Source organism: Rhipicephalus microplus, chromosome 8 (genome assembly GCF_043290135.1).
Source record: "Rhipicephalus microplus isolate Deutch F79 chromosome 8, USDA_Rmic, whole genome shotgun sequence".
Lineage (NCBI taxonomy): Eukaryota > Metazoa > Arthropoda > Arachnida > Ixodida > Ixodidae > Rhipicephalus > Rhipicephalus microplus.
The window spans coordinates 17,613,501-17,640,866 of NC_134707.1; the positions used below are offsets into that span (position 1 = coordinate 17,613,501).

The window sequence follows — 27,366 nt, forward strand, 5'->3', positions numbered from 1 at the left end:
ATATTTTAAGCAGCGCAAAAGACGAAAGCACACGCAAATGAGTTTCACGAGACAAGGCGTTCATCCCGAGGTCTTCTTTCTCTTGTGCTTCCGCCTTTGGCGCTGCTCGTCAAGTCTTGCATCCTCTTGCAGGACAGTTCAACGACGAGCGCTACGGACAACCTGTCCAGCTTGAGCGAGCGACACTTCTTGATGAACTGCCCCGGGTCTGCTGCACGGTAATGTTCGGATGCTCGCGTGCGCGTCTCGTGAGGAAGAGCCGGTGCCAATGTTCACGAACGAAAGGGGGCAACAGCTATTGAGGATGTGGACAAGGGTGCTAAGAAAGGGGATGTAGCTTCTGTACAGCAAGAGTGGAACAGTGCGGGTGAGGGTGTTACAGAGAAGGGTCACTGATCTAGCTTCGCACACCCCGTTAGCCTGCTCGTGGAGGACAATTGACACCATTCTTGATGGAATACCCAGCCTTCTCTCCCCCTCTCCCCTCTGCACGGTCGTCAATGTAGTGGCCGCCAAACGACGTGCTCCGTGCGGCTGCCTGCCGCTCCAAGTAGATGACGAACGGCCGTCCACTGGTCAGTCGGGGTCAGCTCAGGTGGGAGGTGACGATCACGACTCCCGCTAACTGTTTCGACGCGCTAAATAAAAAGAAAGCGAATTCACGCTGCGATGCTTGTTGTTTAGTTCGACCAGGACGAGCTAAAGTCCTCTATCTTACAGAGCTGGTTTCTTGGTGAAACTTCGTTTTCATCACGAGCCGACGGGGTGGCGTTTGTCAAAAATACGAATGCCACTCAGGTAATGATGAGGACAGACTACATGCTGCCGAAGGGGGGCGCAGCAGTCATGTCTTGTTTCCAGTTCCAAGCTTAACTGGCTGGATGTGTCAAGCGTCATACCCATCACAATCAACAGGGCAACAAATTGATCTATTTTCGTGCTTTATATCAAAACGCCTAATAAAAATAACAAAGCAAGGAAACAGAAGAGCTAATTTTCACCAGACAAACAGCAACTACTTTTATATCTAGCAAAACTGTGTTCCGGCCTAAATCTGAAAACATGTGTTAAAACATTATAGGCATCAGGCGAAACTCATTGGCACAACGCGCAAAGACAGAGAAATGGGAATAAAAGCACGCCATTAACAACTGTGAACTCAAGGAATAGAGTAAAAGTTTACAGCTCACAGTGAGATACCATAAAGCATGCGACGAATCCACATCAGAAATGCTGCCGAAATCGAGGACCGATACGGCAAATCGGAAATCAACCTGGAGTAAGGGGCAGTACCATACGTTGGTCAGTATGTTGGCTGAAGTTGCCTAGTAAGTATATCAGTTCTTATTCTACGAAACCATGTCTTCAAGAGTTCGTGTTTAATTCAGCGCGTAGCACTGGACCACAGCCAACTTAAGTTTAGCTGGCCTACATACATTCATAAAGTGCCTCAGGGACGCGATTTCTTCATTGAACAGTACATGTGGAGTACCCAATGAGGTAGAAGTCATTTCCATGCAGGCTTACATCTGAGAACCCATGTGGAAACCTTTTGGGCACAAAGGTAGACCTGTGACTGGAAATGTTAACCTGTTGAATACGATCTATTAAGATCACAGGGCTAATGTGTCCGGTCAAGACGCATTAGCCAAACTTGCTTTGTCACCGACCATGAACATGAAAAATTATTTTTCTTTAAAATAGTGCCAAGAGAACCGAAGACTACGTTCACATATCACCACACATTTAACTAGACGGCATATAGGGCCTGTGTCTTTTTCAATGTGAATAGATAATCTAAAGCATTAACGCTAGTCATGAACCACCTGCATGATTTCGAGGGAAAGGTATCTCACTGAAGGGCAACGCATATGCCAGGAGTAGCCCTCCAGTGTGTATGCTCTATGAAAGTGTTGATCGTGCTCGCCATCATTGTCCACCGAAACAAAAGTGTTTTGCACCAGTGAGCTGTTAATTCAAGTCCCGAACCTTTATGATTATAGTTACAAATGGTCGTTCGCATAGAATCGGCAATTGCGCCAGCAGGAAGTGAGCCTCTGAGAGAGCTCACCTCTCGCACTGCTATTTATTGATAAGCCCTTCTCCCTCACAGTGTTGTAATAAAGTGTAAGGGGCCTCAAAATACGCTACATGGTCCATAACTTCCATAAACTGTTCATATAGGGTACATCCATAAAAGTGGCATTTAAAAGCTCGGCTCATATCTGCAGTCTGCTGCCGTGTGACCGAAACATGTTTACATTGTACTCTTGTACATTGTACGATTGTCAAACTTGCTGGTCGAAGTGACAAGTGCAGAGAACACAGCTGCAATGGAATACGACGACTGGGACAAACACTCAGCTTCCAATGAAACTCGAAATGTTGCTTTTATCTGCACGAACTCTTCAACACCTGCTGGCTCCACCTGCTTAAAGCGAATAAAGGCGTCTTGAAACAATAAAATTAACATTTCAGAACCACCCTTACAAAAAAATAATCAATAGGCTTTCGATTGATAACCCTAACAAAGTTCCCCGTCTATGCCAGAGAAGTAAGCAGCGAAAGCCCTCGCAACACTACAGAGCTATTAATATGCAGATCATGCCTGCGAGCAGGTGAAAAGAGCTTCCTTCTGCATAGTTACAAGTCTACTACAAAGGGCTTCCTCGTTGCATTCGGCTTCTTGAGAGTCCGTGACTTGACTCGAACGCGACAATTCGATCGACGAGAGCCGGCTGTCAACGAGACAAGGCCTTCGTTATTGGGCGGCTGCCGTCGGTACACAGCAGGCGTCTCAGGCTATAGACATGGTCACTGCACAGACACAGAGCGTTCGGCGTCAATGCGATGACCTCATTTCGTCGACACACAGTTCGCGGGGATCAAAATTATACTTATTAGTGCGTGGTCGTGACGCGTGAGTACGTCACACACTTTCTCTGAGCAACCACCACTGTCGCCGCTCACGTTCGCTTTTCAACTGTGCTTTGCCTCCGATTGCTGCGATCGGCGACATATAGTAAATGGGTGCAGCAAGCAAGAAACCAGTTACGCGGAGTCGATCAATAGGAACCGGTAGTCGGTTCACTGCGCCGTAGTCTTCAGCTCCATCTCAATGTCCCAAACACGTTATCAGTCGAAAGCTGCTTATGTAGGTCTTGCTTGAAGCAGAGTACAACGAGGTGGACGTCCCGTTGATTCGACATGGATAAGCCGACTTAATTAGCTGTGTGGTGCTGGTGGATATTCAAATGGGTGGTCTGTCAGACATTTGGTTTTTTATGTGGCGCACACGAATAGTGAACGCCAAGTATATAGTTCTCGTTTGCATATTGATCTACTTTTTTATTCGACTCCGTCTTGGATAACACATGCTCGGAGCCTTTAAATACTTTCCAGTGAATTTAGAGCTCACAGTGGCTCTGTAAAATAAGTACACTTTATTATCATTATAGCGATCTTCCATTAAAGTACTTACCTCGAAATGCAGTACCAACACCTTACAGCCCCTCGGCATACCTATAGGGAACACATAGATTAGGTTCTATGCAAGAAGGTGATGCATCATGCATGTCTTGTGCTGTTGAGGCTGTCGCATGCGAATGGCGATAAGTCTGAGTCAGCGAGTCGACCATTGGCCTTCTCTATCAAGAGCAAATAAATATCTTCGGAATGGGTGCCAATGTCGGTCAAGTGCGTTTCACCACTATGTGTGTTTTGCCTCACCATTTGATTTGTGCGGTGTCTCCTGTTACAACAAGCGAAAGGAAAAGCAATGCAGCTCATATGTTTTAAATGCAAAGCATTTCTTGGCGAATAAAGGGTGCATTTCGTCTATCTATCTATCTATCTATCTATCTATCTATCTATCTATCTATCTATCTATCTATCTATCTATCTATCTATCTATCTATCTATCTATCTATCTATTTATCTATCTATCTATCTATCTATCTAACTTTCAATAACTGCATGTGGACAAATATTGGCGGACTACGAAATCAGTGTATGGCAAACATGAATGACCAAAGGTGACGTTATACATGTTATGCACGTTCATGAGTGTATAAGAAGCATCCGATATTTAACATCAGAATGAAGGTATTGTTCGAGCCTGTCGTCTCATGTTCTGTGATTTCTGCTCATCCATGTAAAAGATGCAAATGTCGACCTACACTACAAAAACGGGATGTCACCACTTGGCACAATTCGCATACTACAGCATACCAGCTGTCACACAATCTAGCATGTGAAGTACCACGCCTGGCCTATACTACATGTCGCTACTTCTGCGTGCTAGTTTGCTAACTGTATGTCTGAGTTTGAACAACAACGCCTCATTGCCATTTAAGCACTCGTTCCTTCACAGTAAAGGAACTTCCGGTCTGCAAGCGTTTCATAATTTTTTTTTTCAATTGAAGAGTTTTGTATCCTGTCAGACTCTGCAAGTATACATTACATGTCTCAGCAATCATAATCAGTCTTCTTTCCCTCCCGTCCCCTTATGCAAATGTTTAGTAATTTAGAAGTATGGTTGAATGAATTAAAGAAAAACCGCAAATGTTTCTGAGTGCGGAAATTTGAGCCTGTGTATTTCCTCATGTTTTAGCTTTATACTATAAGGCAAGTTGCTTTTCGTTTCTCTATATCATTTTCTCCCTTTATATTTTTAAATGCTGAATTCCAAAAGAGGAGAGCTTTTAAGCCCACCTGGCGGTTTACCAGCTGATTTATACACCAGTGGAAAGGGCTTTTTACCGCCACAGAATCCATGTGAAACAGCCTGCGTCCCATTTATTCTTCTGCGCGCTCGAAGTATGCAAAGCAGCCACGGATAAGTGCTACACTTTAAACACTTTCGAGGAAGACGTATTTTGCACGCACCGTTGGTTCCTTAACTGCCCCTTCGAGGAAGCATCGCACTCTCATATCTATTTCAGCATTTTTTTTTTCATTTCTTTGCTTCTTACAGTGTTCTTCTTGAAGAGACCTGCGCTTCGAAGCAAGCGTTCCTGCGGAAGGAATCGACAGTGTTCCCCACATATCCACGTAACTTCAACCTAAATATGTTGGCCTGTTTGGCAAGCGCCGATAACAAACTCCCTTTATTTCTGCATACGCATCGTCATCGTCATAAGTCTGCACAAGGTTTCTCCATAGTGGAAGCGAAGTTTTGTCGCAGCACCCTCCTCTCTATTTGGTCAGTGTATACCCATGGGTCCACTGCACACTCCCCTGTTAGGCGGCCAGGGGCGGCAGCCATTCTACACCCTTGCCGCATGCACGCCTATGATCGTTGTAATCTTATTCCTATTCTACGTCTAATGCAGGGCCATAAGGGTACACGTAACGGGGCATCAATTCAAAGCATAAACGACACAGACACATTTTGTTGGCGATATTTAGTAAGCGACCTTCTCGAAATTCAGTATGTGCTTTTTGCTATGTAGTATTCAAACATATCTTACACTCTTCTTTGCTTATGTATGTAAGTTTTCATATTTGCTGGTGCCAATTATGAGAACTTCTTACTGGCAATAGTTGAATGGAGCTTCAGTTATGTTAATCCTCCAGATATGTGTAAATGTATCATGCAAGGAATAACCAGGTCACAGATAACAAGCACAGAGTAACCATAGGCTAGTCAATCTGCAATTCCACAAGGTTTTTTTGAAGTCAGCAGGATGAACGCCCAGTAAATCAATGTGACATAATGATTCTGCTTGGAGTCATACCGACTATATACGTACGTCAACCACCTCGTATGGTACTGTTGTCGCGGCACCGCGTGAAAATCACCGTTATGGTGTACAGCACTGACGACCGTGCTTTCAGGGATAATCATAATCACTGGAGTCTGACCCAGCCATCGTCAGCCGAAACTGCTTTGAAAACGGTACTGTGGTTCCTTCCAAAAAACCCAGACAAACTATACAAGTGAAACAGGGGGACCTATTTTCATTTTTTTTTACATCTTTTATGCCCTTCCACCTCCCTTCAGTGCACAGGAGCTCTATGGGACAGTTATTCTCGCTATTCTATATGGCGTCCATCTCTCTCTTTCTTTCTCTCTACGACTGGTCATATCCAAGTTTTCAGTGACGCGCCATTCCCCTGTTCTTACTTTTTGCCCAAACTGAAACTCTGATACAAAATAAATGTGATGTATACCGTTGGCTGGTATTCTAATACTATCCGTTAACTATAAAGTAACCGTCATGATGAAAACAACTGCGACTGCTACTGAGAAACTTGACGGTAGTTAACACTAAAGAAAGAGTTCCCTACAGTTATCATTATGCACAAAGCTTCATAAACTCCCAGATTCTCGACGTAAACACAGTTTGTTCAGAGACGGTGCAACGACATGACATTGCAGCGCGCTGTCGCAACCACCTCGGGTTTAACTCATGCCACTTTCAGCGCCTTGCACTAATCTTACTCACGCCGAAAGCCTAGTCGAAGCCGTGTTGACTAAAACAGGACCCCCTCCTTGTTCTAGGCCACACACGCGCACACCCTTGGTCCGTGCTTCCCACGCTAAACGGCCAGCGCATACAGTCGCCACTCGCATAATCAAAGGGCGCAAGGACCGTGCTTGCCATACGAGTGCGGCACATGCCCTAAGGGCGTTCCGCGTTTTTTCCTCTCTAACGGGAGCGCTGTCTGCGTCATCGCTATATACCCACATGAATGTCGACGACAAGACAAACGGCTTTGGAGAGCGGCATCGGCTTTGGCTTTGTCTTCGGTCAATTCACAACGAAATTACACGGTGTCTAATGAGGTGGCGTCGAGGGAATCTAACGTGCCGCCTCAGTGCTTCGAGAACAGGGGGACCGTTTAAGCGTGACACAACACGCGCTTTCGTCACCACGTGTGGCCCATTTCTCGCAACTTCGATGAGCTGTCCGTGTCAGCTCTGAGCGTTGCCATTCATGCTTACCCCATGCTTACTACAGCTTATTCACGATCCACGCTTAAGGCTCTACGGCTCCGTCCTGGCGCATATGGGTGGTCAGGAGAGTGTTCGGAGTGGCAGAAGTTTTACACCTGTCCGCACAAGGTGTGAGGTACAGGATGTGAGTCAACTTCGTAAGTGTGGGGCATCTTTTACGGCGGGAGCTGTACGTGGCGAGTTTACGGTTTTAGGAATGCTCTCCTGGTTTACCAACTGATTTCCTGCGTTTACGTCAAGCGTTCGGAACTTTTCCTTCCTCCGCCCTCTTAGCAGGACAGTAAACATGGTTGCTAAGCTACTTACTAAATTAAAATTATGCTGGCGCTGAACAAAACCACCACTCTTATTTTAACAGTAGTCAGAGCGCAGCGTAATGGAACAGCGCAGGACGCAACGCAAGCCCCCCCCCCGCTCCCCCCCCCCCAAAAAAAATAAGAGAAGAACTTCGGAAAGCGGAGCTTTTAGTCTTTGGGTGCCGTCAGTTTGCACCGCCTTGTTAACTATAGCTTACCAACTCGCACAAAATTTTGTCCTTGTGATGAAAAGCCAGAGAAGAGACAAAGAGTTACGTATGTGTCGTGCTGTTCGGTTTGGATTGAATTGGATAAAATATTATTGTGTCGTCTAAGGTAGTATTGAAAAATAATTTAAGTAGACGAATTTTTTTTAAAAAACATGGGCAGTCTTCACTCGTGCATGAAGCAACAGCTTGCGACAAACCTAGATTATTAGCATACTCTATTAAATAGCACGGTCTTAATTAGCAAGGTCATCCATATATATTTCCGTCAGTTACTTTTTCTATCACTATCTACTTTTTTTTCCTTTTACATTGTGTTTAGAACAAACGTTCGATGATCCAGAGTATGATGTACTCTGCTGTGGGAGAACGATATGCTGCCCGAGTTTTAGTATACACAATGTAAACGTTCTCTGTCCAGAATAAATGTTAAACAACTTAGAGTACTTAGAACGTTACGACTATGCGAGAGCAAAACGCCGGCCCAGTAAACGAACACATCAATTACGGTGTCTTCAGCAAAGTTTTTTAACGATTAAGAGTACTTGGTGCTATACAATGGGAGAGAAGAAGGTCGTCTCAAAAAGAAAAGCAGACTCGACAAAACTGTTGGTGTATTTGGAAAAAAGCGGTTAACAATTCAAAGTACTTCGTGCTCTACTATGGGAGAGCTGAAAACCATCCCTTTGGCATCACACTTGATGAGGCCGCATCTGAACAAATTACAAAACTAGCTTCGTTTTTTTTTTTTAGAAAAAGTTGTTACGATTTAGAGTACTTGCTACTCTACTACGGTAGAGCAAAAAGCCATCCTGTGGGCCTCACATTTCACGAGCTACCGATGTTACGCAAAACGTCACGTTCAGAAAAAGTGTTTAACGATTTCGAGTACTACTCAACTATGGGACAGCAGTGTGTTGGAAAAAAGTGCTTAATGATTTGTTCAGAAAGAGTGTTTAACGATTTCGAGTACTACTCAACTATGGGACAGCAGTGTGTTGGAAAAAAGTGCTTAATGATTTATAGTAGTGTGTTTAAAAATAGTTGTTAACGATTTAGAGTACAAGATACTCTACTATAAGAGAGCATAAAGCCATCCCGCGGAAATAATCAGTGCACACAGCCACACAAAACGACTCTTTGAGTGTGTTTAGAAAGAGTGGTTAATGATTTAGAGTACTTAGTACTCTACTATTGGAGAGCTGAAAGCCGTCCCGTGTGTTTAGAAAAAGTGTTTAACGATTTAGAGCACATCGTACTCTACTATGGGAGAGCATAAATGCCGTCCCGATTACCCAGCGCTGTCGTGGTGTAGGTAACGATTTAGAGCACTAGATTTAGACTACTTAGTACTCTACGATGGGAGAGCTGAAAGCCGTTTCAAGAAAATATGGCGCACGCGTATATGTACTACCAGTGTGTTTAGAAAAATTGGTTAACGATTTAGAGTACTAGATACTCTACTATGGGAGAGCATATAGCCGTCCCGTTTCCTCAATAAGTGGAATGCATACGCATTAGTGAGAAAACCCAATTTTCAAGCTGAGACAATCATGCTCACATACAAGGAAACACTTACATTGCACATCGATCTTGTAAACCTCAATGCATATGCTGGTGATCGTTTTTACTATCCGGCAGATTACTCGATGATAGGGAAAACGAACTAAACATGTCTCAATATATTCAAATTTTACATCGCCAAGTGCAAACGGTTTTTATACAGTCAAACTTGAGATGACGAAGCGGTCAAAGAGAGCCCGCGTCGGCCGAGCTATTGCTTTGAATGCACTAGGCACATATTATGGTTTCATGTCACGCGAAACGAAAAGCGTAAACACCGCAGTAAAGAAAAAATTGCAGATATGTGCACTATGCCAACCGCACATAAACCCTTCGTATATAGATGACAGGCCTACATACAACGCGAAAACCAGCTGGCTTGATGAGTTACGATGTTACCAGGGCAACGGAACAGAAACCCCAACCGGCCTTGTATAGATGATACAAGAACGAAGTAGTTTCTCTCCTCTCTAGACAATGTAAATTAAGCCTGAATCTAGTTCTAGTATTGATAAAATATGCTTTTTACGGCTCTACTCAGAATCCCCGCGAATAAAGGCAGCGTAATGCGTTCCAAACAGGTACGATAGGCTGAGATGTTGACCGAGACTAAAGGGCGTCTCCACAGGAGGAGAATACGCAATGTCATGGGTCGTTTTTGAATGCGTTGCGAAAGAATCGACCCAAGCGACCCACTTGTTTTCAATACGCTCATGTTACGTGTGTCTGCACGTGTGGATCACAGCGGGGGGTTCTTACACGTGCGAATCAGAGGCTATAATTCGAAGACACGGTGTCGCAATGTAACAAACTGCTCGCAGACGTCGAGAGGCACAAAAGGTCGATGCGCAATGCCTGCATCCCGTGTAACCTGTATCATTTTTTGTTTATGCAGCGACCCAGATTATAGGGTCTCGAGTCGCTCGCATGGTGGCAGCTCGATCGCGTACTCCAGCCGTGTAATTCCGACCTGAGTGACTCCGCAAAACAGAAGTGACCTCTCTTGGGGCTACACCTCTGGCGTCAATGATATGTTGACGAAACAAGGTGCATTTGAAGATTGTCGCGGACCTGTTCGTACGTGTGAACGTATTTATGTGTTCGTTTGAGTGTGCTCTTCCATAAGTACGGTTGCTTGGGGCCCGTGACCAATGCGAGTCATTTTAGAGATTACGCTCAATTGTCCTATATAGGTCCCAGCATCTGTAATTGAGATGATGCCACGGTTTTTTTCTAATCTCGACACTTCTAAATTCTACCATGCGATCAAATTATTTGCTGGCCAGCTCTGGCTGGCTAAGAAGACTATCGCGGCTCTTCTTCTACTGGCTGGAGATATTAGCGTCGATAAGTATAAGACCTATCAAAAAAGCCAAATTTCAATCTGAGAATTAAAAGCGCCACTTCACGTAAAATTCCAATCAATAGTCATATAGCGATAACATCCGCGCATGTCCAGATATCTTATCTGTACATGACTGGCGCTCTGTTCACTTCCTGTACGATTAACAAGTTGTGTCGTATATTATCTTTCATTTAGCTCGTATGTAATTTATCCAGGAAGTTCGTCTGTTAGTCATGCACTGACTCACTCAGCCACTCATTTTATCATTAAAATAGGCAAACAGTCTAGCGCTCATTAACTTCTTTCGTTACTCCTTCATGCAGTCATTCATTTCATTCGTCAATTAAACAGTCAATGTGTTGTCATGGTATTTAAGTCAGCCTATAAATAAGCCATTTCGTTTTTTTTTTTCATTCGTCGTTTAGTCAGTCCGCTCATTAGTAAGTTAATGCGCTGGTCAAATTGCTGCTTTGATAAAGACATGACAAAAAATTGACTCCAATGACATTTGCCATTATACGATATTATACAATTTGCAATTACTAAACTGAGTGGCTAATTAATAGTGTACAGAGAGCGTGTGATGCTAAGAGATCAAGGGCAAATTTAATAGATCCATAGACTACAATATTAAATAAAATATTTAACAACTGATTACAAATGAGTTAACCGAATAGAGCCAATAGACAATGAGCTAGAGTATGGCACAGGGGTCCCCACCGTGGTGGTCTATAGTGGCTAAGGTACTCGCCTGCTTAGTTGCAAATTGCGGGATCAAATCCCGGCTACGGCGGCTGCATTTTCGGTGGAGGCGAAAATGCTGTAGTGGCGTGCTCAACTTTGGGTGCACGTTAAAGAACCCCAGGTGGTCGAAATTTCCAAAGCCCTCCACTACGGCGTCTCTCATAATCATATGGTGGTTTTGGGACGTTAAACCCCACATATCAATCAGTAAGGCACAGGAGATATTACTTATAGTTTTCAACTGTTATGTGGTAATTTGACAAAAATGAAAAGAAATTAGAGGGTACGAAAAAATATATTGCCGCTTGTAGCGGCCATGGCGTGCTAGGGACCGTTGGTAGTGCCGTTACCCGCAGGATGCCCGTTTGTTCAGTAGGGGTAGCAAGTTACTGCTTCGTCCACTTTAATGGTTTACTGCCAAGTATATTTTGTTGTTCTTCGTGAAATGAATGGCCAAGCCCTCGAGAGCCCGTGAAACAGACTGGTAAGTATGAAAGCATCCTGGAAAATAATCTGTCTGCAGTATGTTCCCAAAAGGCGTTTAAGATATTTTTTTCTGATCTGTCTACCCAATAGCGTCCCACCATGGTATGAGCTTCTCGTAATGTTCTCGTAGAAAATATCGTGACGGTCACAGCCGCTCCACTCCATGACCGCGGTGGTGACACAATAGCTGTCATACTGAATGACATCATCATAACTAGTCATGCCGGAGTGTGACGACACCAGAATCAGCCCCGTATACTCACACGTCATGGCAGTGTTGATGTCAGTATAGGTACGCTATGCGAAAATCTACTTTAACGTAAAAATAGAATGCCCTATCGGCATTAGCTGAGCCTCACGCTTGCTAAGAGCCGTCTCTGTGTACAATAGGTTTGTATCACCGAGTAATACATAATGATTATGTGGGGTGTTAACTTCCCGAAGCCAAGATTATGGGATTATGAGGGACACCATAATGAGGTGTTCCGAAAATTTTTTACCACCTGGGGTTTTTTAACATGCTCCGAAATTTAAGTGCACGGCCGGGTTTTCATTCCACGACCTTCGGACCAGTAGTCGAGCACTTCAACTGCTAGGAAACTGTGGCAGGTTGTGTTGCAGAGTAGCCTCCCCATCGAAGACTGGTGTCAGTACACCTTATATCATTTCATTTTATGTCTCATGATACTACTCCGCAGATGAAAACAACTCTAAATATTGTAATGTGTGTCCTCCTTGTCTTCGGTATCTTTTGGCTACATCAGGTTGTGTTAATTAAAATAATCGAATCCCTGATGCTTTGCCCTTCTGTCAATCTAATGAAGTCTCAGTAAGTCTTCGTGGAATCTTCCACAGATTTGCGAGACTCTAAATAGTGTAATGTGTGCCCTCCTTGTCTTCGGTTTCTTTTGGTAACATCAGGTTGTGTTCATTAAAATAACCGAATCCTTGATGCCTTGCCCTTCTGTCAATCTAATGAAGTCTGAGTAAGTCTTCGTCGAATCTTCCACATATTTGCGAGACTCTAAATAGTGTAATGTGTGCCCTCCTTGTCTTCGGTTTCTTTTGGTAACATCAGGTTGTGTTCATTAAAATAACCGAATCCTTGATGCCTTGCCCTTCTGTCAATCTAATGAAGTCTGAGTAAGTCTTCGTGGAATCTTTCACAGATTTGCGAGACTCTAAATATTGTAATGTGTGCCCTCCTTGTCTTCGGTATCTTTTGGCTACATCAGGTTGCGTTCATTAAAATAATCGAATCCTTGATGCCTTGCCCTTCTGTCAATCTTATGAAGTCCCACACATTTCGAGACCGACGGAGACTTCCCGAGCCGAGCGGGGACTTCCTCCATGTGACTGCTCCGATTTCGCCGGTCGCCCTCTAACGACCGCTCACACACGGGCACCCGCGAAAAGTGCCCAGGGCGCCGCAGTGGCCCCGAATGGGTCTACGCTATGGAACACGTCGCGTAGAATGCCACGCCCCCTCCTCCCTTACCCCCCTCCTAATTTTTTTCTCGCTGCTCGCGTGTGTCTAACTTCTGAGAGAGCGCCGGTTGCCGCGTGCGCACGCATCTTTCGCGTTTAAGCTCCCCGCGCTGCACAAATGGCAAGTTGCCGTGTTTTTCATTTTGTAACTCGCACACGTGCTCCCATGCGCAGGTTACTAATTCACAGTGATGTAGGGGAGTAGGGTGCAAGCAGGTTGCAAGTGCGATATTCCTAGAGGCCCCGCCTTCAAGAAATACAACGTACTGGCTATTTAGTATCATTTTAAGTGCACCTTATCAAAATTCAATTCATTTCAATATGGCATATCACACTGCGAGAGCAAAATGAGATAAAATGAAATTGCACATAAAATAGCGACAAGTTTGAGTGCAATGCTCAGATTTTTCGTCGGACTGTATACCAAAGAATAGGAGGGGGGCATTTATGTTTGCTTTATGTATGTATGTATGTATGTATGTATGTATGTATGTATGTATGTATGTATGTATGTATGTATGTATGTATGTATGTATGTATGTATGTATGTATGTATGTATGTATGTGTATGTATGTATGTATGTATGTATGTATGTATGTATGTATGTATGTATGTATGTATGTATGTATGTATGTATGTATGTATGTATGTATGTATGTATGTAGGTGGGTAGGTAGGTAGGTAGGTAGGCAGGCAGGCAGGCAGGCAGGTAGGTAGGTAGGTAGGTAGGTAGGTAGGTAGGTAGGTAGGTAGGTAGGTAGGTAGGTAGGTAGGTAGGTAGGTAGGCAGGCAGGCAGGTATTTTGTACTTATGCATATATGCATGCAATTAAGAAAACTGACAAATGGCGCACATTGAAAAAATGGATCTCATACCCACGTTATTTGACATACCGAATATTACGTACGCACTACAGCGCGTGAAATCCGGCAGCCAGCGATGACAAGAGCGACCGATGCGAAGCTGCGGCAAAAAGAGCGCGAGGAAGGCACTAAGTGGCGCAGTCAGCTGTAGCTCGGAATGACCAAATGAGCGGTGTGGAAACTAGGTTTCCCATTCGACCGCAGGGAGCGAGCGCGTGGTAGTAGTTTGCGGTCGTGCCGGGAGGACGAGCGGCAGCGGAGGACTACGCGTCTCTCGTCCGCGCGAGGGCGCTGTGAGCGATGAGGGTGTGGCTCGGACGCCGCAATGACCGAACGACGTGCTGCTCGTTCAAACGCGACGCTAAGTCGATATAGTTTCTTTTCCTGGTGCATTAGTGTGTGCGCGTGGCTAGAACATTGGGAACACCACTGGCGTCAGTGTTGGAGCGCCAACGGGAATCGGGAAGATGGAATAAGGGCGAAAGTAGACCGTGTAAAAAAGCACAAACACCCTGCATGTTGGTGTCTCTATGTACGCGCCCCGTGAGATGGCTGATAAGAGCATGGGGGGATCCATGAAGAGATTGAGGGGGAGAAGAATATGTATGGAAGGCTTGCAAATAGACGCGTATTTTGGCTAAGGCTTCATACTCTACTTCATCAACCAATTACGCTAATGTAGTTTGGAGCTATTTTTGACAAGCACCTCCTACGAGGCTTGTCTTGGTATGATGGATTGCATGTCTGAACGCACCTGCGGGAATACACACATTACATGTCTTAGGCCTTCGAGTGGGTGCGCGACTGCTTCAAAGTTTCCGCTACTTTGGTGAGTCGTATTGATTACCTTCAGGAACATTCAGTCAATTCATCTTATATTGTGTCGATTAATTGATCGGTTTATCTTAGAAGACGTTACCATAAGGCAGCTTAAATATATTTGGTGCACTAATAGGTTGGGTCATTGCTTTTAACTTGAACATTACCAGGCTTAACTATAAATTGATTGATTGGTTGATTGGTTGGTTTATTCGTTGATTGCTTGGTTGGTTGTAGTGGCTGGCTCCTCCCAGTAACGGTTGTGTCTCAGGCAACGTTGCACCTTTGTGGCCTCCGCTGGACCATGATAACTAGACAGCACTTGACTGCTTATGTAAATATGGAGGCGGAAACGTTGTAGGCCCGTGTGCTCAGATTTGGGTGCACGTTAAAGAACCCCAGGTGGTCAAAATTTCCGGAGCCCTCCACTACGGCGTCTCTCATAATCATATGGTGGTTTTGGGACGTTAAACCCTACAAATCAATCAAATCAACTGCTTATGTAAATGTTGTTTTATCTTTCCTCAAGATTAATAATGGTAACTTCTCTTTTATTGCCCCGCCACGGTGGTCTAGTGGCTAAGGTACTCGGCTGCTGACCCGCAGGTCGCGGGATCAAATCCCGGCTGTGGTGGCTGCATTTCCGATGGAGGCGGAAATGTTGTAGGCCCACGTACTCAGATTTGGGTGCACGTTAAAGAACCCCAGGTGGTCGAAATTTCCGGAGCCCTCCACTACGGCGTCTCTCATAATCATATAGTGGTTTTGGGACGTTAAACCCCACAAACCAATCAATCAACTTCTCTTTTATTATCATTGATGACATTGTTTAAAATTTTCAGGACTGTGACATATATTACATAATAGCAATGTAATGTAATGTTTGTAGGAGGTAAATTTGCATTCGGTACAAGCTTCAAGATAATATTGGCGGAACTCAACTTAACAGCCTGGCAAACAAAATACAAAAATAAGTCACCCAGCCAAACCTTTCGACTCGAAATATTTCCATTAAAAGGATCTACCACTTTGTTGCAACAGCGCCCCCCGTTTACTCTTGCGTTGCATTGCAGCGGGCGGGGCAGTAGTGTATAACGGGCGGCTGCTAAAAATGTCCCGTCTGACTCATCGCGAACCAGCATGCTCAACACTGCCGGGGGAGACGTCCGGGCGGCAGTCTTTCGATCGAACTGGCATGACCGAGTAACAGCACTTTCCCTCTCCAATGTCAGGGTCACGAGAGAAGGAGAAACAAAAAAGGGGTCCGACAAGCAACCGCTGCCACATCCAGACATAGCGGCGCCATCTATGGACGAGACACGACGACGTTGATGGCCCACTCTCTTTCCTTTCTGAGAAGCGTCAGCTGGACTAAAGCAATACAAAAAACCACCCTCGTTAGCCGCCGAATCTTGTTCCATCTTTTCACAATAGAGGGCGTGACTTGCCACTTCCCATTGCGTCATATCTCTAAATCCGTACAGCTCTCGCATGTCTTATTCCTAGAGTCATCAGTGTATCTATCCATCTTCTGGAAAGTTTTCTCTATTTGTTCTTGGACGCTACTCCCACTTCCGGTCAGTCGTCTGCTCGACCTCAGCTCGAAAAGATAGAGGAGTAGAGGAAAACGTCGTCTCTCGTCACTGTATCAAGGAGGCGAGCACTTCCGGTCAGGCCTTGCTTCAGAGCATTATTCAGAGAGTGTGTGTTCGTTCTTATATTGATTGCACCGCAACAGATCTATTGCCCATCATGAAGGCAGCTGTGGTCAGCGAATACTTCTGTAGACGTTTAGTGTGTCATGAACGTTCATATCGACTGATCTTGTATTTCTTCGCTAACTTGTTTTTTTTTTACTATTCACTATTTCAACTTTTCAGTTACACCAACTGCAGTGTCACCGGCCATATTCTTGTTTATTTAGTCATTTCGATCCTAGCTTTGCCTTTGCAGGGATTAAATTTCACTTAGATGAGATTACGCAATGATGTTTATATCTATCTATCTATCTATCTATCTATCTATCTATCTATCTATCTATCTATCTATCTATCTATCTATCTATCTATCTATCTATCTATATGTCCATTCCAAGACCGCATGCCTACTTTCTCCTTTTTTTCATACATTCAACTTGAACATGTCTAAATGAATATTAATGACAATGCTATTGCTGTAAAATAGCAGCTGTAAACACACTTTCTTTTTCTTTCAAGAAATACTTTTGTTGATGCGAGCATTTTGCTGAATCTAAGCTCCTTTACACTTAATGTCCTTCCTTCATTAATTATCATCACATTGTTACAGTGGGTTCATTCTAGTGAATCAGCAGCAGCAGCAGCAGCAGAAGCGATTATAGTATGCATTTAATATATTGTATTTTCTGATATTCATATGCATGATCCTTGAGTAGCCTACCGGCTTATTCGTGTTCATGTGCTGTTCATTAAAGGTTACACTGAAAGTCTGGAGCATTGGAGTCTCTTCGCCTATATTGAGTTTCTTCTATTCATTAAAAGTGCAGAAGGAGAATAATGCAAGTGTTTGGCCAACCACAGTTGGTAATTACAAGTGAAAACATGCTATGATTTCCTTTTAATAAAGCATAAACATTTTCCCTTAACTGGAGAACTCACTATAGACATCAAATGATGCGTTCTCAATCCACAAGCATTGTTCACTGGAATTTCACAAAATTAATATTTTTCTCGTCACTTTGCTCCTTCGCATATTCTACATGTCTTTTGTCATTTCTTTATTCATGATTTTTAAGCGGCTAAACCAGGACACTGCACCAATCACGATTGTATTAACAGTCAGTCGATACTTTTTGAATCAGCAAACAAGATTACGCTTCTTTCAATATGTAAGTGCACAAAATAAAATAAGTATTCTGAAACAACTCCTTTGAAACAGCAGCACCACAGAGCAATTTCATTTTCTTGCATAGTTTTCAAAAAAAGAAAACAACACTCGCCTGAATTCAGCTTTCTTTGTCACAAACAACGGTTGAATATCGTGTTTCCATCTTTTCCCATACTCTCCATATCGTCTTTCATTATAACAGCAAAAAAATATTCCATTTCCTTCTCTGTAAAGCCTTCTTTAATTTGTTTCATTTTTCTTCATATTTCTTACCCTATGTGTCGCCTATTTCTGCTGTCATATTTTTCTACGTAGCAGATATTCGTTTGTTTTTCTTATTGTTCAGATATTTCCTTACCTTGCGCACATGCCACCCCCGCTGTTCCGTTTTTTACACTCCCCTCCCCGAACGCCCCCGTGAGGGTGGGTTCTTTGCACGCACTAGTGCGTGACGGCTAAGCCATCCGCACAAGAAGGACAGAGAGAGTTTTGCGGGGAAGCGCGCTGCATGAATGCTCTTTATGGACAGAAACATGGGTGCGGAGCACTCATTCACTACATTTTGTTTGGTCGTTTTCTGTTAGTTTTTTTTGTTAGCTTTTAATGCCAGGCGCATAGTTTCGGGATGTTAGGTGCTTTCAGGAATTGAATACCTCGAAGCACGCGTTCATTCTGTGAGCAATCTTCTCTCGAACCTTTATCAGTGCCCTTGCTGTCGGTGCATTCTTGCACGGGCTTTTTCTGTTCACCAGTCCGACCGAAGGAGGAACTTTAGGATTGTGCTAGCGAGTGTTTTTGTACGCTATTGTGTTCACGTGTGTCATGGTGTCTGATTCGTTATGTGTGCCTTCCTTCGTGCAGGGAAGCATGTGTTTGTGAATCTTTGCGCATTTGTATACTATTGCGCACGTGTGTGTTTTTGTGTGCTTTTGTGCTCACCTATGTCAATGCGTCATGAAACTTGTACCTTTGTTCATGAATGGCTTTGTTCATATTTTCTAAGTGTGCTTTTAATGAGCATGCTTGTGTCTGTACACGCCCATAGTGTAATTGTATGTGTGGCTGTACACGTTTAAAGGCGTGTGCTGGTGTGTTTTCACGTTCATTTTTGTGCCACGTGTTTGCACGTGATCATGCGCAAGGTGCTTGCATGTGTTGGGCCCATAGATGCAAGCCCGTGTATGCGTGTTTCTTTATGCGATAGTATTGGAGGTTCAAGTGGTGTATTGAGGCGGGTCGGGGGCGTGCGCACACATGTGCATGTGCGATATTACATGTTCACGTGTATCCACGATGTGCACTGTCATTATAGTTCAATGTACAAACGGATTCAATAATTTGAAAGTGTTAGCCATGAAACCGTCTAGGCATCACATCATTAATAACCCTCCGTTCTTTCTTTATTTATTTTTTCAATTTTAACTAAATAATATTGCTAAATATGACGGCAATAACGTGCTAAGGCATATCATTATATCATCAATCGATTTCACTAAATTCTTCAGCAGGCAGCCATTTTTTTTTTTTTGTGTGACACGTCAAACTAACCCTTCTGTCGTCTATTCCTGGACATAAATGTATTAGTATATAACAATATATATCGAGTTTCTTTTCATTCCATGAGAAAATTTCCAACAATGTTAAGTGTCTTCCAGGCGCCCAGGTACAAGCTCCAACTGCACCAATCATAGTAGACAGTTACTTCTGCCAACAATGCGTACCATATCTAACACTAATTTTAAGCTTTATTTTCGTACTATACCAATTTGATTAACATATCATTATTTTGTTTGTCCGTTTCGTTGGGGCTTTCGTGGTTATCCATACAACGTAAAGCAAAAGCAAGTCACGTGATCATACAGATTTGTTCGCACTCTCGCAGTCATTTCTAGCTCCCGGGTGGCGCAGATAACCCGACGCCCTTGTGAACGCTGGCGATTAAAATTCCTCCGCGGAGGTCGTTAACATTTTTTTCTCTCGGCGTGCCATCTCTTCCGGAGTTTAACGACAGCCCACCGCGGGGGAAGCTTTCCTTTCAAAGTTCATTTCCTATGCGATTCCGTTCCTTCTCCCCCCCCCCCAACACTGATTCCACTGAACTCACGGACCAGATAGTAGCTCGCTTATACAAGCTGTGTTTTTTTTTTTTTGCCTTTGTCGTTCACTCTTACGTATATTTCAGTGCTACTCTCTTCTTCTAGGGTAGATCAATACTATGTTTAATTCGTCTCTTTTAGTCGTCCTATTTTTAATTCAGTGCTTATAATGTATAAGTAGTTATCTTTATTACTGTTGATTGGTGCTATTTCCTGTTCCACCCTTGTCACTCTGTGTACATATCATTTCGAAATATATAGTGGTTTTTTTTTTATAATAATGCCTGTCTCATTTCTTCGCGTATTGCAGCCGACTCTCCAGAGCAATGCTTCGGTAATTGATGGTGTGCGAAACCAACGAAGAAATGAATTTTATTATAATCTGTTCAACGAGAGATTAGCATTTATCTACGGCATTGGGTTATTTTCATCCTCTAGCACAATAATTATGGTCACAATGATCATAACAGAGGCGATGACAGGATTTTCCTTATTGAGACTTTCATCTATGCGTTATCGCAAAGTTAACTTGTGGAAGCAAACTGTTCATTAGCATGTTATTTTGACTTGTTTCAGTGTGCTATATGACTTTTTTGCTGGTCATTTTTGTTTTAGATAACCATTTGTTGTTGTTTTTTAGGTGCTGAAATTTTATACGTACGGCAACCGAGAATATTAGCCTCAGCCTCTCCCTCGTAAGTTTGTTAAAACAAAACAAAAACTCACGAATAGTGCCTCTGCACCATTCAATATATCTGATTTCTTCTGATAGGAAGTTGGCGTCATCATGACTCCCGACTGTGTGTCAACGAAAAACTAGTAGTAAGACATGAACGATATTCTGGAATAAAGCATACTCGCTTGATGTTTAAGTCAAGAGGCAGGAAGAAACGCTTGAATTAGCATATTCATAAGGGCCGTAAGCACACCAATTATTCGAAGAATCAGCATAATATAGATCGCAAAAAATGCATCATTATTATTACTACTTTATTGAAATGATGGATGGGAGAGATTTGTGTCATTATAGTGGCAATGGCCATTACTTCTCGCTTAGAAGATAAAATATGTTATAACAATGTAATAATAACGAGGGCACAAAATTTCATGCCGTTGAACATGAAATGCGCAAATGCCGTACGCTCAAACATCTTACAGATGCTGAAATAGCTATAATAGGTTTATATGTACATAAGTAATGTAATATTGTTGTTGTTGTTGTTGTTGTTGTTGTTGTTGTTGTTGTTGTTGTTGTTGTTGTTGTTGTTGTTGTTGTTGTTGTTGTTGTTGTTGTTGTTGTTGTTGTTGTTGTTGTTGTTGTTGTTGTTGTTGTTGTTGTTGTTGTTGTTGTTGTTAATTCAATTGGATGCCAAAAACACAAGGAGGCAAGAGAAATTGGATTGATTTGATATGTGGGGTTTAACGTCCCAAAACCACCACATGATTATGAGAGACGCCGTAGTGGAGGGCTCCGGAAATTTCGACCACCGGGGGTGTTTTAACGTGCTCCCAAATCTGAGCACACGGGCACACAATAAATTGGAAGGGAACAGGCTAACTGCCGCCTAGAGGGATACTACGCTTCCGTTTCGTGCATTTTGGGGTGCCTGTGAAACACTTAAGCGGTGTAATTAGAGCGTCCCGCATTCATTATGCGGTGGGCACTGCTTATTAAGTAGTATTGGACTTATTAGACCTAAGTGTGTAAATGTCTTGGCTATTGAGTGCTTCCGGGAGGGTGCGCTACTTGATGCGACAGGTACATAAAGCTCTTTATACTTTTATAAAATGCAATCTCACTGAGTTAAACACTAACGCACATACATACATACATACATACATACCTACATACATACATACATACATACATACATACATACATACATACATACATACATACATACATACATACATACATACATACATACATACATACATACATACATACATACATACATACATACATACATACATACATACATACATACATACATACATACATACATACATACATACATACATACATACATACATACATACATACATACATACATACATACATACATACATACATACATACATACATACATACATACATACATACAAATATTTTATGTATGAAATGCGGCCTACGTTATACACTGCACTCACATAATGCTAGTAATATTCAAGACACCCACTAAGATAAATTCAAAAGAAGAACAGAAACCAGAATTATCAGAAGCACTATGTACATATGTACAATATGGGGCCGTATAACGCATGAGGACGGCTATCGGCACTGTCCAGTTTATAAAGCGTTGTCACATTGTGGAGATTGACCGTATAACGTTTACGCACTTACATGCATCTTCATCACAAGGTATGCTCATTAATAACCCTACACTGTGGAAGGGAGCAATAAGAACATCTATAGAGACAGTTCATGCACAAATGCGCACACACAACTTAGGTACTCGGAAACTAACCGAACCAATGAGGTAAAACGTATAATATGGAAACGTGCAAAGAGATCGATAAAAGTGTGGGTCAACAAGAAATGCGGAAATAATCGCACCAACGTTTTAAACAACGGTTTAAAACAGACTTCTCACCCGCCGCTTAATGTAACACTGCTTCAGCACCCAGCAGTAAAACTAATTAGGCATCACGGACAGCCGTGAGAGTAATCAAGTTCGACCCAACCTGGATTCTTCATTCGGAACGGCTCCAGACTCATTTGCATAGCGTGCGCCAGCCATCCCTGGTGCCCCGAGAGACTCTGTTCCCTTCACTTGTGGAGAGCGCCCAGAAGAAGCGAGAAAGTGTTGTGCAAATATTGATTCAGTCTCGCGTTGCTCGCATACTCAAATTGCGCATGTCCACACAAGGTTACTGGACCTCTGCGTAGGAGTATCACAGTACATTTGTCTATTCAACCAAATATTGATCATTTTTCCAAAACATTGGTTTGTAAAAAAAAAAGAGCTTCTCTTTTCAGAGCGACTTATACTTCTAGAGAACTCTGCAACCTTTGGAATATTATATACATTTTAAGGAATGTTTCACGCGCGAAGTTTTCACTATTTTTAAACTAAAGCTTCTCTTATATATACAGAAGGGTGAAATTCAGTTTCGCAAGAAATTTTACTTGAGAAAGAAGTCAGCAAACGTGAAAATCAAGTTTTTTTCTAGCTGATGTGCATTTACGCGAGCAGTTGTATGTGACTGATACCGTTCAACTTATCAGGCTGCTTTTACTTCTCAGTTAACATTCTTTTATGATTAATGCTCCTGTTCTTCTACATTCTGATTGTCTCTTTCCGTTATTCCTGCCATGAATAACAGACCATCTATCTATCTATCTATCTATCTATCTATCTATCTATCTATCTATCTATCTATCTATCTATCTATCTATCTGTCTATCTATCTATCTATCTATCTATCTATCTATCTATCTATCTATCTATCTATCTATCTATCTATCTAACTATCTGTGTCAATCATTGTGTCGGGCTGCAGCTATACGCAGTGCCGTTTTATCGATTCTTTATCATTTCGGGCGTTTTCTTTCGGCTCAAGTGCGAACTGTCATATTCGACTACCTCAACGTTACCTGTTGTTAACTGTTGTTGTTAACTGTTAGCCTGTTGTTAACTGTTTACTATTGTTAAATACTGAAAGGGGGTTGGCTACAACAGTACATGCCACTCCATGGAGTTCAATGTCATTCGAAACAGCTCGTGTAATTACGTCGCTTGCTTTACGTAACAACAAATTTAAACAATAAACATGAGGCAGTCTCACTTTACCATGTATCTCGCACATCTTTTGTACAAACACGTCAGCCCTACGAATTCTGCAACCCGCCGCTGCCTTAGTCTAGCGGTTATGCTGCTCCACTGCTGAAGCGCAGCTCGCAAAATCAAATCCCTGCCGTGGTGACTGCATCTTCCATGAAGGCGAAAATGCTTGAGAGCCATGTACTGAAATTTAGGGGCCCGGTAAAGAGCACCAGGTGGTCCGAAATTTTCTAAGCCCTCCACTACGGCGTCTCCCATAGTCATACCGGGCTTCTGTGATGTTAAACACGAACACTGACTGTTATCATACCAATTGCGGGTAAATAAAAAAAGAAGTTATTTATAAAAAGCACTGACTAACCATTATATGCAAAAGCATCATATCTGTCCATGGTTCAATCACTGAATGTCCACGCTTAATGCATGATGAAATATTTTTACACGCACACGGGTCATGTTACTCTACAGCAAATACAAAATATCCTTAGAATTCGAGAGTGTTATAAAGTTACAATGTAGCTGGGGTATTATACGTTAATACACCAATGAGCTTAAAATCGACCTTTCTTTCTGTGCTAATAACCCACTATATTCAGTCGTACGAATAAAACTGGTGTTGCCTAAAATCTTCTATGCCTATCGACTATGTTAGTGATGCAATTGACGTCTCCCTGCAGCGTTTTATTAGTGGCCATTATTGTGTCCATAATAAATAATAGTAAGGACGCTTTTTTGTTTCGCGAATCAACAATACGCCGGTATAAACACATTACGCATTGTGTTTCAGAGATCGGTATAGTGACCCGTGTGTCACGTCCAAACCAAGAGCACGTTCTGTCTTTCCCCAAGCAACCACGATGTAAATAAAGCTAGCGTCCTTCATACAAGTCGTCGCATCGCATACTAACGTTGTTTTAGCTCTCGTGCTACCCGTATGTAGCGCTGTCCATTGTTCAACGGGCGTTCCCTAAATTTCAAGGGGAGTAGCCGTTTCCTGCTATGTCCCCTTCAGAAAGCAGTTATGTACCTAAGTCAAGAAATTAGGAACCATGCTAATCGCTTTAGATGCAGAAAGGAACATTTCGATGTCCACTCTGAGCAACCAACGAACATGTTTCTCTTATCAAATGCAATCAATGAAAGGTTCTTTCATCATTGAAAGGACATTCTTTTCCACGATTATAAGCAAACTGATAAACAAAACACAAGCATATGAAAAAGCTGACAGAGAATAAAAACCATTAGCAAAAAAAAAGGCGAGACTAAATAGTACAATATGAAAGCCATGCAGTATTCCCAGAATGCCTTGAACTCATTCGCAAACAACTTTGTCGCACGCTAAAAGTAGTAAAACGCCCTTCGGTTACTCCATGTACCACGTATCTACAACATAAACACGGACAGCGTGCTCCGAGTCGCGCGGAAGTCAGACTGCCGTCTCGTTTCCTTTCCTCCCTTCCGGTACGAAGCGTTCCCTAAAAAGGACCGGGTCATTCCCGGGAACACTTGTTCAGCGTCCTGCCATAAAGTTCGGCGACCCTTAACGCACGAAGACGCGATTTCCACGAAACGCGCTTCCCTTGCTACGCAGCGAGTCCTTAAGGAAGCCACCGCAGAGAACCGAGATTCCCGAGAAAACCCGATTGTCTTCCGAATCGGGAACGCCAGCTCCCGTGCAAGCACCACTCTCGCTTCCCGTTTCCCGGTGCGATGCCCCCAGCCGCTGGCCTGGCCTTGACTTGGCCATGCACTAGCAGCACACTGTAGACGCCGCCAGCGCTGTCTTCAGCTCTTGCGCGAGTACACCGACTTGCGCAATGCGCATAGCGAAGAAGCTCTGAACTCTTCAATCGCGCCTAATGGAGAAAAGTTTGCACAAGACCGTTCCCAGCAGTAAAAGGGGAAAAAGCAAGCGCTCACCGGAATCTTGGAGCCTGCGTCGAACCGAAGTCTCGCCACACAACGGCCGCCATGACGGGTGCTCCCCGTCTGTCTCCATGGCAACCGGGGGAGGCGCGAGAGCATGAGGGAAAAAGGGGAGTGTTGACGGGGAGAACGAGCGTGCGCCTTTCTCTCCTCATCCTCCCGGCTTCTCTTTCGCTCTCTCTCCCGATTCCCTAGCCGAAAATTCGATCGGAAGCACGAGGGAGCGTCGCAGTTTCCCTTTGACAGTGTTTCTCTCCGTTTCGGCTTCTGAGTGGCTTTCGTATTGGCATTTGCATAAGGAGAGAAGCAGAGAAATGTGAAGAAATCGGAGTGGTAGACAAATTGCGAGACAGATGCGGGAATTCGTAGAGACCTCGCTGATGTGGTTCACTTCTTTTTCGATACACCGTCGTCACAAGAGTTTTCTGGCGAGAGTCGAAATTAGTGTCTTCAGCTTGCAGCTATAGCTTCGTTTTCTTGTCTTGACTTTGCCTCTCTTGTATTTGATGCATTCATTCGTAGACATGTCAACACGGCCGTTTTAGGTAAACGCAGGTTAACGAATGTATACCCTTCACAAAGAAAGAAAAACAAGCAAGCAAACGCAGGGTTGTCAACCAGACACACGTCCGGTTTGCTACCCTGCGCTGGGGAGAAAGATAGAAGTGTGAAAAGAGAGACTCAAGAAAAACACTTGGGGGAGCCCATCAAGGCTACAGGTGGTCGCAAAGAGCTGGTGACACTAAGTAGTTAAGTAACGCTTCCTTATCATTCTGTGCCTTCCTGGCGAGTGTCCATCGTCTCGGAGAATGGTCGAAAATGGTCCTGACTGCAGTGTTTTCAGAACCATTCGAAGTGAGTCATGTCGGCAAAAAAATCACGTGACACTCAAGCGAATGTGTGACCACTGTCGGCGTACCGAAGGTTGCATGACATCAACGTCACATTACATCACGAATCACCAACTTTAATGACGTCACCAAAGTAGAATACCGTCTGCTCAAAGGAGAGGCTGATCATGGAGATCATGCAAAACCATGTTGTGTGCAGAAAATTATCTTTGATAGACATATTTTTTACAGCAATAATATAAAAATAATCGAAACAGTGAATAAATGTGAAAGCAAACTCCACAAGAAAGCCTTTATAGGCTATAACATAGTAGTCAGAGGCCCCGCTCCACCTCATTCTTGTACTGCAAATATTGTCTGACTCTTGACGAATGCCAACTGTTGCTAACTACTTCTGTGTCTGCTGCCGTTGAATAGCCCTAGTAGTACATGAGCAGCCAATGACACGGACCAATGACCCCTATGGAGATGCACTTAAATTTTTGGCTCCTTCAAAAGTCCCATTGAAAGCTTCGCGTCAGGTACGCTCTTGAACAACACGCAAAATTATGCCGCAGTGCCGCAGTGGGGTTCTTACAGCGCATGCGTGGGGCCTGATTGATACACGCGTTATCTGATAACAGTACACTGCAAGCACCAGGGGTCACATAATCGCGTCCTGGCTTTGTCTCTGTCTTTTTTATCGATATCAACACAGCCGCTTTCGTCGCCTATTCACTGGTGACAACTGTCTCTATTCACTCACTTGATTAGCTTAGTAATAATAATAATAATAATAATAATAATAATAATAATAATAATAATAATAATAATAATATATTTCTAGGGTTTTATGCGTCAAAATCACGATATGATTATAAGAAACGCTGTAGTTAAGGGCTCCGAGTATTTCGGCCATTTAGTGTTCTTTAACATGCACATACATCGCACAGTACACGGGTGTTTACCATTTCGCCTCTATCGAAATGCGACCGCCATGGTCACTCAGTTACAGAATAAACGATAAAATAAAGATAACATATTCAGTTAAGGTATTACGAACGCACTACT

General features: G+C 43.2%; 1 protein-coding gene across 1 annotated transcript in view; it reads right to left on the bottom strand.

Moving 5' to 3' along the window:
- Window positions 1–25,502, bottom strand: part of DAAM (disheveled-associated activator of morphogenesis-like protein) — a 175,721-nt gene extending 150,219 nt beyond the window's left edge. The window contains exon 1 of the mRNA XM_075871187.1: window positions 25,460–25,502. The gene's annotated coding sequence lies outside the window, so the exon portion shown is untranslated. The remainder of the gene's footprint in view (window positions 1–25,459) is intronic.
- Window positions 25,503–27,366: the final 1,864 nt, after the last annotated feature.